We start from the raw sequence: 10275 nt of genomic DNA, 5'->3' as shown, positions 1-10275 counted from the left end.
ATCCGGAATGTAATAATGTTTAATTAACTATTTTATTAGTATTTTGTAGGCAATGTTAATAATCAAGAATGCTCCGGGGGATAATACACTCATGTTTATTTTGAAAAGGCTTTGAGCTTTATAATAACAAATACTTGCCGTACATAACTAATTATCTTGACGTAAAAGTAGAAGTCATTGCGTGATGATAACATGGCACACTTCCAATCGTCACTAAGCGTTGCTTTAATAGTCTATTTCAGATATCTTTCCGTTTGCCCTTCTACCCACTAGAGCGCCCGGTCGGTTTCCTACCAGGAGGCGAGCATGACGGTTTAATATGTCTCTTCCTCCCTGCTTAATTGCGCGTGTGTACAGGTCGGTCATGCACACGTGAGTAGCATGTCGTCCATTTCATGCCAGAGTATTTGGGGAAATGAAAAATTATCAATCACATTCCCTGGTGTCGACTCTGCGTTATTGGAAAAAAACGCCCTCGCAAGTGTGTGCGCCCTTTTTGCTCGGGACTTCGATCGAGTGTTGAATTGTAGCGGAAGAGGGCGGGGGAAGAACAGCTACGGGCCATTTGCGTCATTCCCCATTTATCTGTTTCGTATAAACGTATGATGGGGGTCAGTGCGATATCTCCGTAGAAAGCTTTTTAATCCAAAATATATTTCATTTTTTGTTGAAATCTCACCACAATTATCAAGTCATAACTAGTCCCGCACATAGTATTATTCTGTAATCCCTTATAGTGACAAGACTAAATAATCTACGTAATTTACGTCCAAAAGTACGAAAAACTTCTAAACGTAATTATTATTAAATAATTATAAGCACGTAATAATTATAAAAAAGATTATGTCTTTAACATGTAGAATACGTTTAATAGATATTAAGATTCAACCAAACTTTAGCTGAATGCAATAAAGAGGATGCGAATTGTAAAAATATTTATGTTTTATATCTATAGTATTTAAATTCTTTAAGATAAAGAGATATACCGTTGTGACTTTCTAATAAATAAACAACGCTCAAAGCAAACAATCAAAGCAAACAAGGCAATAGAAGAACTGCCCCGTAACTGCCTCAGGCACAATGCTGTACACTTTCTCATCTGCCCGATTGAAAACATTAACTTGTCTGTTTAATGAGAATTTGTTCTCAATCTACCAATGAAAACAGACCTAATAGTATATTCTTGTCAAGCTCAATATCAAATAAGATAAACCGTAGAGCTGTGGTAGATTTAGCTTTAGTATACCAGCAGTTTTCCTTATACGTGTGGAGACTATTGGAAACCGTGACCCCAATCTTCACGAAGAGCTACAGGATCGAACTTTACCACCGGGTTATCTATCAAGGCACATCATAGCGGTAGGGGATATCTAAATTCCTTTAAGATTGATAGCGTATGTCTTCAGTGTTATAAAGATTACTTTTTATAACAACTAACTTCTAGGTAGCCCAAGACAAATGATTCGTATTAATAAATGCAATAAGAAAGGAAGGAAGTTGCTAGAATGTAAATCGAAGATTAGAAATCCAATATCCTGTCCGGGCATACTTAACGTAGAGATAAACATCAGCACGGTGTAAATGTGTTTCTCCCAAATGTCCCGGGGAAATGTCGATCAAACGTTGCAATTACTGATGGTATATGATGACATTTTCCAGCCAGACGCATGGGTGTTATCACGGGTCCAAAGTAGATAGCCATGTCTCCAGGTAGTATACTTGATCAGATCAAACATAAGGCGGTATATCCGGTTCAGTTTGATATAGACTGCAACTTTCTAACTTATAAGGCACTTGCTGTTGAGTGTACCGTACGTTATATTCCAATGATGAACAAGTTATTTTAATAATTTTTTACCACAAAGTTTGATTAGGCGGATCTTAAAAGTAAACAATAGAAAGTGGGTGCATTTGGAGTAGATTTGCTATGACACCTAAGTCGTCATTTTGTTCTGCATTAGTAAACTACTATTAGATCTTTGCTTTAATCTTAATCTAATATGATACAGTCACAATTCTACGTTTCTACGTAAAAGTAACAATTCTATTGTACACGTTCCACCCCATGGCCTTTAAAGGAGAAAACATATAAGATTGCTTCCTATTGACGTCAGTGGCAAACAAATCTAGCTCGCCTGTTAGCAGTAAAAGATTCCCATAGATTTGCCATACAGTTGCGTGTTCTGTCCACTTGATACTCTGTGTCCTTCGCGAATTCGATCTCGTCAATTTTCTGCAAGTAATGTAATAGCCCATGTTTCAGCACTGGTAGTGGGAGTAGCTCAACCAAGGTTAAGATTTTCAAATTGTTTAGGGTTTTTTCTTTGCTTGCTTACTAATACATAACCACACAGTCACTTTTTTAGTTTCAAAAAAATCGGCAGTACTGATGCAAAGTATAAAAAAACACAATGCTTGCTAGCAGTTTTAGATGTTATTGTAGGATCAAACACAGATTGTCACAACTGATTCACTGAATAATCTTCCAAGTCAGTGAGTCTCTATAACCTGCATTAACAGCTCTATATCGCAAGGAGCGCTACAGTAACAACACAATAATAATTTCCAAAAAAAAGATGTTATCTGCAAATCATATACTGGCCTTCGAGTTGGCAGAAATTAATGATTTGAGATGCAATCTATAGCTATGCACAAGCGGTATCCATAAGAATCCGCACAAGTATTATCTAAAAACCAATTGTCAATATCTAACCTGATAGCAAGGTCAAGTCCAGTGGCATCAAACACTCAGTAATGGATGACTTTAGGGCATAAAGAGCAGGCTTTGAAGAATCTCAGCCTTTGGGCAAGTACGATAACCATTAAAAGACAACGGGTTTGGCATATTACCCAAGGATACGAAAGCATCGATGTTGATGTGTCAAAGGCCGTTGTTACATAAGTTAAAGAAGGGCAAGGTATTGATTTTAATAGTACTTAAAGTTTGTAGAAAAAAGGTCCTGAAAATGTTAAGAAAGATCATCACAAGTTATATGTGAAAACCAAATGTTTCTCTTTACATATTATAAAAAGCATGATACCGTTATAAAACGGACAGCTAGTTCAAAATGGCTCTTAACTTTGACTTTCTAATATTATAATTCACCATCATCTTATTATTACAATTTTGATTCATCGCATATTTTAGGATTATCCAAATATCTTCCCAACGTATCACGGTGATGTCGTCCATAAAAATTGCTTGCTGTGGCCTAATCCTTGTACAAGAAAACCAGACCAGGTGGGTCTGGGGCCTCTCTGTTCGATTACGGTAACTCGGTCGACCGTTATGTACCTCAGCACTTTGCACTTCCCTTTACTCTCAGGCAATTGCTTCTCCCCTACAGCAAACTAGCTTTTAGATGATTCCATTGCTGTCATTGATTGGTTTGCATTAGGCAGACACTGTTCTATCAGACCTGATGCGCGGCAATGTGAGATGAGATCAACCACTTGAGTGAAAATCTCACAACAGAACGTCATGATAGGCGAGGTCAACGCTGCAGAAGCATAATCTTTACGTGGGATAAAAATACATACTAGCATTATACTGATGAAGTTCTTTTGAGGTTATGACTAAATTGTGTTATCATGTCAACTAATAAATAGATACTTGTGTCACTTGTACATTATCACTCAGATTTCGAATCTTAAGTTTCTTCTAGATTCTATAATCGGCACGCTAATCGTACTGCTTTATTAATTTATGTAATTGACATTTATCATTCTTAATATCTGATATTTTTTACATCAATACAATATTTGGCCATATATAGAAGTACCCATTTTTGTTTAATGGAATAAGTTTCATTTTCAAATACATTAGCCAAATGTTAGTGATTCCCAATCTAATCAAACGTTTCGGCTGATAGAATACCATTAAGACAATGGCCTTTGTTACTACACCCCTACAGGTATGTAGACTGACGTGGGTTAATTTAAAAAAAAATAGTTTAAGTGTATATTTTGCATATTCCATATATGGCTTCTAAATATCTGTTTTGTATTGAAACTGACTACTACATTAATTCACATGTGAGACATCTCTACCACTTCCTAATACCAACGAGCTTCTATGCTCAAGAAGTTATCTAACTGTCCGATCCCTTTTCTGGATTGACCACAACCGTTCCAATAGTGCGTTTCACTATGCTGTAAAAAGGTGGGCTTTAAGTCTTCAGCTAAGGTTTAACTACACCCAGGATCAATCTGTGGACTATGATTTATGACGCTTCGTGACTTTGCTTCATCCTGGCATCAAGGAACTGCCACCTTTAACAGGCAAGTGCAGGGATAGGGTCAATATCATGTGCACCGGAGCCGCGCAGCAATAATCTAGTTTCCTTCGGATTCCCACGTAATGGCATGGATTTTATAGGATGCTACAACTCGGAATGTGAGTTTATACGTCTGTTTTCCACCAATCGTAAAAGTTCTGTATGGCTCGCGGTCTGGGAGTCCTTCTGGGTGTTATATTGTTGAGAACAGCTCGGTAATGGTACATCAACGCTTTTATATACGTGGAGTGCCTTGTCAATTGAATTTCAAGTCACAAAACACATACAAACTTTTCATTTACTTCACAAGAAAGGTGGTTTGACATATTTATTTTCTTCGAACCAGTGTAGAATGTTCATCGGTAGTCATGTATGCATGTATTTGTGTTGCCTATATTATTGTTTATATGTTCAGAGCGCTGTATGAGCCGTTGTATTAGGTAGAAGTTCGGACCAGTGGTATGCTATATAGCTAGCGGCGTGATTTGGTCAGCCTAGGTCTAAGTTTTACTTACAGATTATTTATTTACTCGTGTCTCTTAAAAGCAAACCTTACAGCAGGGATGAGACTCCCTGAACTGCAAAGAGTTTGCGCACAAAATTACAAATTACAACTGACAAGACAGGCGATATGTACACCCCTCATACACATCATAATACATAACTTTGTACCAAGCAAACCTTCTGACTTTATACAGACGAGATTTAGGAAAGATAAACGTGACTAGTGGTATGACAGTTCCTTGTTGTACAGGGTTTTGGCCCTACATAGAAAGGGCTGTTGTATCCGTTTCGGGCTGGGAACACCCGGCCTGGCTGCTTCTTAACTTCCTACATCTTAGCTTGTACGGCAATGAACGATGGCTCTACCTATTCTAGATACCTCCAGCTTATGCCTATCATACGATGCTAGAAACTATGTGCCATAGTCCTGTTGTGGACTTCATAGTATCAAGATACATTCAGTCAGATATCGGAAATACGCCAATGTTATCGCTGTTCGTGATATGTTCAAGAAAATACATTACCTACCTGAGATATGATTCATTGCAGTTGGCTTGTTCAAGAAAACCACATGTGGTTCTTTAGTGTACCATCGATCATGCACGACAGAAGGATTTCCGTGATACTCCACTATCGTTTTCACTATATGATGTATCAGCATTTTTCACTAGCCCCTCCCTTACCATTGCGTTGTATCTCATGATTCTAAACATAGATATGCTGGATAAAAGAATAAATGGTTCCCTTAATTACATTTAAAGATATGGGATCCGGAGGATACTCTAGGATCAATGTGTTTTGACACTTTTAGCTCGCGTCAAAGTGCAGGGTGAAGATGTCGATATGCGGCCACAATCAGCCTCCGCGGCGGCTGGGCACACCCTCTTTATCACTGTCAGTTTTCCTATCATTTACAATCTGTCCCTGTCATGCACTTGTGGAAATAAGTTATCAGTGTACGTGGACGTATTGGGTGTTTCAGGGTACCGTACCTTATAAGAAAGAAGTATAACGGGGACGGGGCGTATTTGCTTCTGGCAGCGCCGTTTGTCATTTTTCACAACTTTTACGAGTTTCGTCGCTAGTGCGTTTAAGATGACCTCTTGCAACATTTTACGTGTTTTGGTTTGCTGAATAAAACACATCGACGGGAGTACGTGCTTTTGTTCCTCATTTATTTACTCCTGAAAAACTTTTTTTATATTTTGCTATTTTGCGGTGTTTGAAATATGCTAAAATGAGGATGTGGTGCCTTCTCTTTCTATATACATGTATAATATGATATTATAAATAATACATAAAATCGAAATGAAAAAAAAAACTTGTACATCAGTGTCGTAGATAATGGTATCGTCCAATAGTAACAAAGAGGACGATCAAACTCAAATAGATTAACGTTGTTTGCGTCTTGCTTGCCGCCAACAAACCTACCGCCACAACTACCGCCACAACATGTGTTACCAGTAAACAAAGGCGCGAGGAGTCATAAAAGGAGGTGCTAAAAGTCAATTCAACCCAAGGATACGCAAGATTGAAGATTACACAGTTAGGACATAAGAAATTCCATTTGCAAAGTGACCTAGAAAAGGGGGCCGCGGAGAAAATTGAGAAAACCCGGTGAATGGAATCCTTCACGGACAACTTACCTCAAAGGCGATGCCCTGAAAATATCGCCGCTGCTTCTAATGTACTCAAGTGCCAATTTCTCACCATTATACTCTTATCCTTTAGTGCAATTCAATACCGTTGCTCTGTTCTCACAATGAGTTAACAGAGAGTTGAACACACAGAATGGACTGCATGCGGTGTTAATTTGGAAATGATAATGACAATACGCGTGGAACTAGAACACATTTATATTCTAAACTTAGACTTAGACTATGTTAAAGTACCTTATGGTACAGGAGAGTGACCTGATTTTACAAATAATTTTGCTAGAAATATAGTTGGCGCTACTCCCATTACTATTTTACTACAGGTGTTTCAAGATAATGTATGAATCATATCGAGTATGGACCTTGACCACAGATACATTAGAAAATACGAGGCACAGCCCCGCTTATAAGACCCGCTAAGAACCGGCAAGGTCCAGTAATTAAAACAGGGGGGAAACTTGAAGACTTTTGTAAGGTCATCGCCAAATTTGTTTATTTTACCTGCTGACATTGACGTGAGTTCAATCATTTTCAGTAGCATGGTTCGCAGTGCATTGGTTTTGTTCCTCCTTTGGATCCTCCTACGCCACACGACCCCGCAATTTTCTTAGGCTGTGTGGTAATTACTCTATCCCATTTTCATGTGCAGCTTCACGTCATATCTGTTGTTTCCATAGCATAAATGGCTTGAATAACATCTATTTGAACTTTCTATCAAAACCAAGCCTAGACCCCATGGAGACCCTGTTTTCAGACTGGATGTTTTTCCGCCTCCTGGACTGAACTGGTTTTTCCGCAAACCCCAAAAAAAGGGTGGCTTGGTGCGTCACAAATCTGAAAGTTTGTAGCCTTTTTACATGTGAAGTAGGTTTGACGTCATATCGTGTATCTTATTCCAACAGGTATTCATTTACTAGCCCACACACATTTTAGATAAACCAACTATTACAATACCGGGGTCTTTATCTTTCTACTTCAGCCATCAATATTTTATAAATTGCAAAAGGTGCACTATTTTAAGCAGATTTCTATTCTGATGTCTTTTTATGTAGTCTACACTTGACGTAACACTGAGTATATTGACGAAGGTTTCGTCAACCTGTTTACGTCAATAGGGAGTCTTATATCTTTAAAAATGTTAGATCTATCTATTGTTTGTCTAAATTGCCAATACATCTTTTCTTTGACCTCGAAATAGTTCTTTGGAAAACAGCAAAAAATATCTAGGCGCTGATAGTGGAAAACTTAAACCAAATCTCTAGTGGGCGTTTCGGAAGTATTGTGCTCCATACAATCTACATCCATGCACATTACTATAAGGGTGTGGTTATACAATGTACCACATTTTCATATTCCCAGGTAAAAAGTTTAGACTCCCACAGACGGTTTTTACGTGCGTATTCGGAGGTTCTTCTGCTGTTCGTGGTAAGAAAACGCAGCTGATTACATACTAACACCAAATATGTACAGTCGTCTCGGCCCGTCTATCCTACAGAATATTCTATTAGCAAATATGCCGCCGACAAAGAGGGCTACCATAAATATTGTTACTTATGGCAGAATGAGACACTTATTACATGGTGAGTCCTACTTGCTTCACTTTTTACGTAAAGTATTGACATTACACCCATATGTTTGTTTGCAACAAAGGGAATCGTTTGCACATTTCCCGTTCCGGTTCCGTTTAAGTCACGCCCTATTTTATAGAAACCCCGACCGTAACGTTAAAGCGCACACTTGTTCACAGAGCATACGTACTTACGGTTGGGAAGTTTTTAACTGCGAACGATTTGAAATTTTCTATAGTATTCCATATCTCTGCGGCTGTCCAAATCTACGTACCATTACATCAGGTAGTTACGTTTAACTAACGATTCGACGGTGACGTCCAGCGTACAACCTTAAGAAGAACGCGACCCTTCATAATACCTTGGCGCTCTTCTCCACTGGAGGGAAATCTACCAACAGGCTAGGGAAGGAAAAAAGAAGGTTTGGTGTTCTGTTTTGTACTCTAATGGTACTGTCATCTATATTCTAGATATTGAATTTACAACCTTCTTTGTCTTTTACTTAGTAGAGTAACTTATGCATATTATATACAGTATCGTGTATATGGTATTTTGTATACGTTTTTCTCTTTATCTTCAGGTGGCCAATGGTGTATGATATGTGTAATGGCGTTTGACTAGTACATCGATACGTTAGACCTATATCAAGATATTTCCTTAGCCTTATATACTGATTTCATTTAACAACAATATTTATATTTTAATGCTATTTGTCACCTTTTGTATCCGTGTCCTCTAATCATATAGAATTTAAAATATATGCATGATTGAGAGATATTTTGCTTGAGGATAAGTTGCACATGTAATTAAGTACGACCCATGATGCATTCTACTCCCTCCTGAAAATAGTACAGAAGTTGCATTTAATTGAAAAATAGCCAGTTCAAACTTACCTGCTATAATTATGACTTCCACCCCCCGAGTATTCCCTTTCTATATGCCAGACGGTTTTCTTCATTGATCAGCTGTATAATTCCCAAACGATGCTGTGATTTATTTATGCGTGTGTTTGCTATGCTGTTGAATCTAGACAAAATGTGTCAATACTTAACCGTTGGTACTAAATAAGTTGCCCAGTAAACTCTGGATTGCTAAATTGCATTTTCCTCATACGCTTGATCATTTTAATATCCAATTCTTTTTGAAAATTATCGAGTCTACATATTGTTTACAGCGCGGTCAGATGTGTAGCACGAATTCTTTGTCGTAGAATTTTCAAGCAGGTCGTTGTGACAAAACCAAAGTTTAAAAATTGCCAGACAACATTTCTGTCACAAGACAGTTGTACTACATATGTACGACAATCCCAAGAAGAATGCCATCGGTTTTTGGTTGTGCGACGGTCGTTACCCCGCCCAGTGTGCCGTCCGGTGTTCTTTGAGAATTACGTACTTGTGCGTACTCGGTGTCTTGACATTTACTCTAACCTATGACGGCAGCCACGTGCAACGAAGTGTTACACCCAGTTTGAACAGCCCTTCCCTCGGAAAACACTCCGCCTTGCGTCCGCGTGTTATATTTACTTATTTACTGTAGACAAATGTCAGAGTAGCTTTGCTAACATGTGGTTACATTTGCATTGAAGCAAATCTGAAAAAACGCAAGCTAAAAACAGCCTGGTACATACAACGGGTCCTCTGTTAGAAGTGGGTAACAGGAACTCTTACAACTTTTTTTTTTCATTTATTGCAGCAAAAGTCACTGTTGGAACATAAAATCTTCTGAATACATTAATGTCTAAAAACATTTTTTATCATGAAAAATCTAAACGACTGATGTTTGGGGGTAAATGAATGAATAAATGAATGGTCTCTATTGCTCTACAGTTGTACATTGTACAAAGTGTGGCAAGAATGGCAATGTGGTAGTTACAAAATACTAGTCTATTCCTAGAAACTATAACTACATAAATATGAACGTAAATAATAGGTTTTCTAGGCCATGGTTTCAGCTTGTCCTGCCCCGTTTCCTTACATTATTACCGTTGTTTCATATTGCTCGGCCCCTGCGCTCAATTCCGTACGCTTTGATGCGTTCAGCAAGGCTGCCTCCATATTGGATCGGCGGCACAACTTCATTACCCTGGGTACGTGACCGTGCATGTTCCCAGGATTACAGGCGACATATTCATCTTGGGCCGCTGGCGCACGGTCGGTTTGAGAACGTGTGAGAGCAAGCGAGAAGTTTATATCTGTCAGGAGTGAAACGGTTCCTTGGGACGGCGATTTAATAGGCTTTCTGGGCGAACGTCGATATAGGTGATAGTTTACA

The sequence above is a fragment of the Branchiostoma belcheri genome, unplaced genomic scaffold (genome assembly GCF_001625305.1).
Source record: "Branchiostoma belcheri isolate BF01 breed outbred unplaced genomic scaffold, Haploidv18h27 scaffold43, whole genome shotgun sequence".
Lineage (NCBI taxonomy): Eukaryota > Metazoa > Chordata > Leptocardii > Amphioxiformes > Branchiostomatidae > Branchiostoma > Branchiostoma belcheri.
This window is presented reverse-complemented; position numbering follows the sequence as displayed.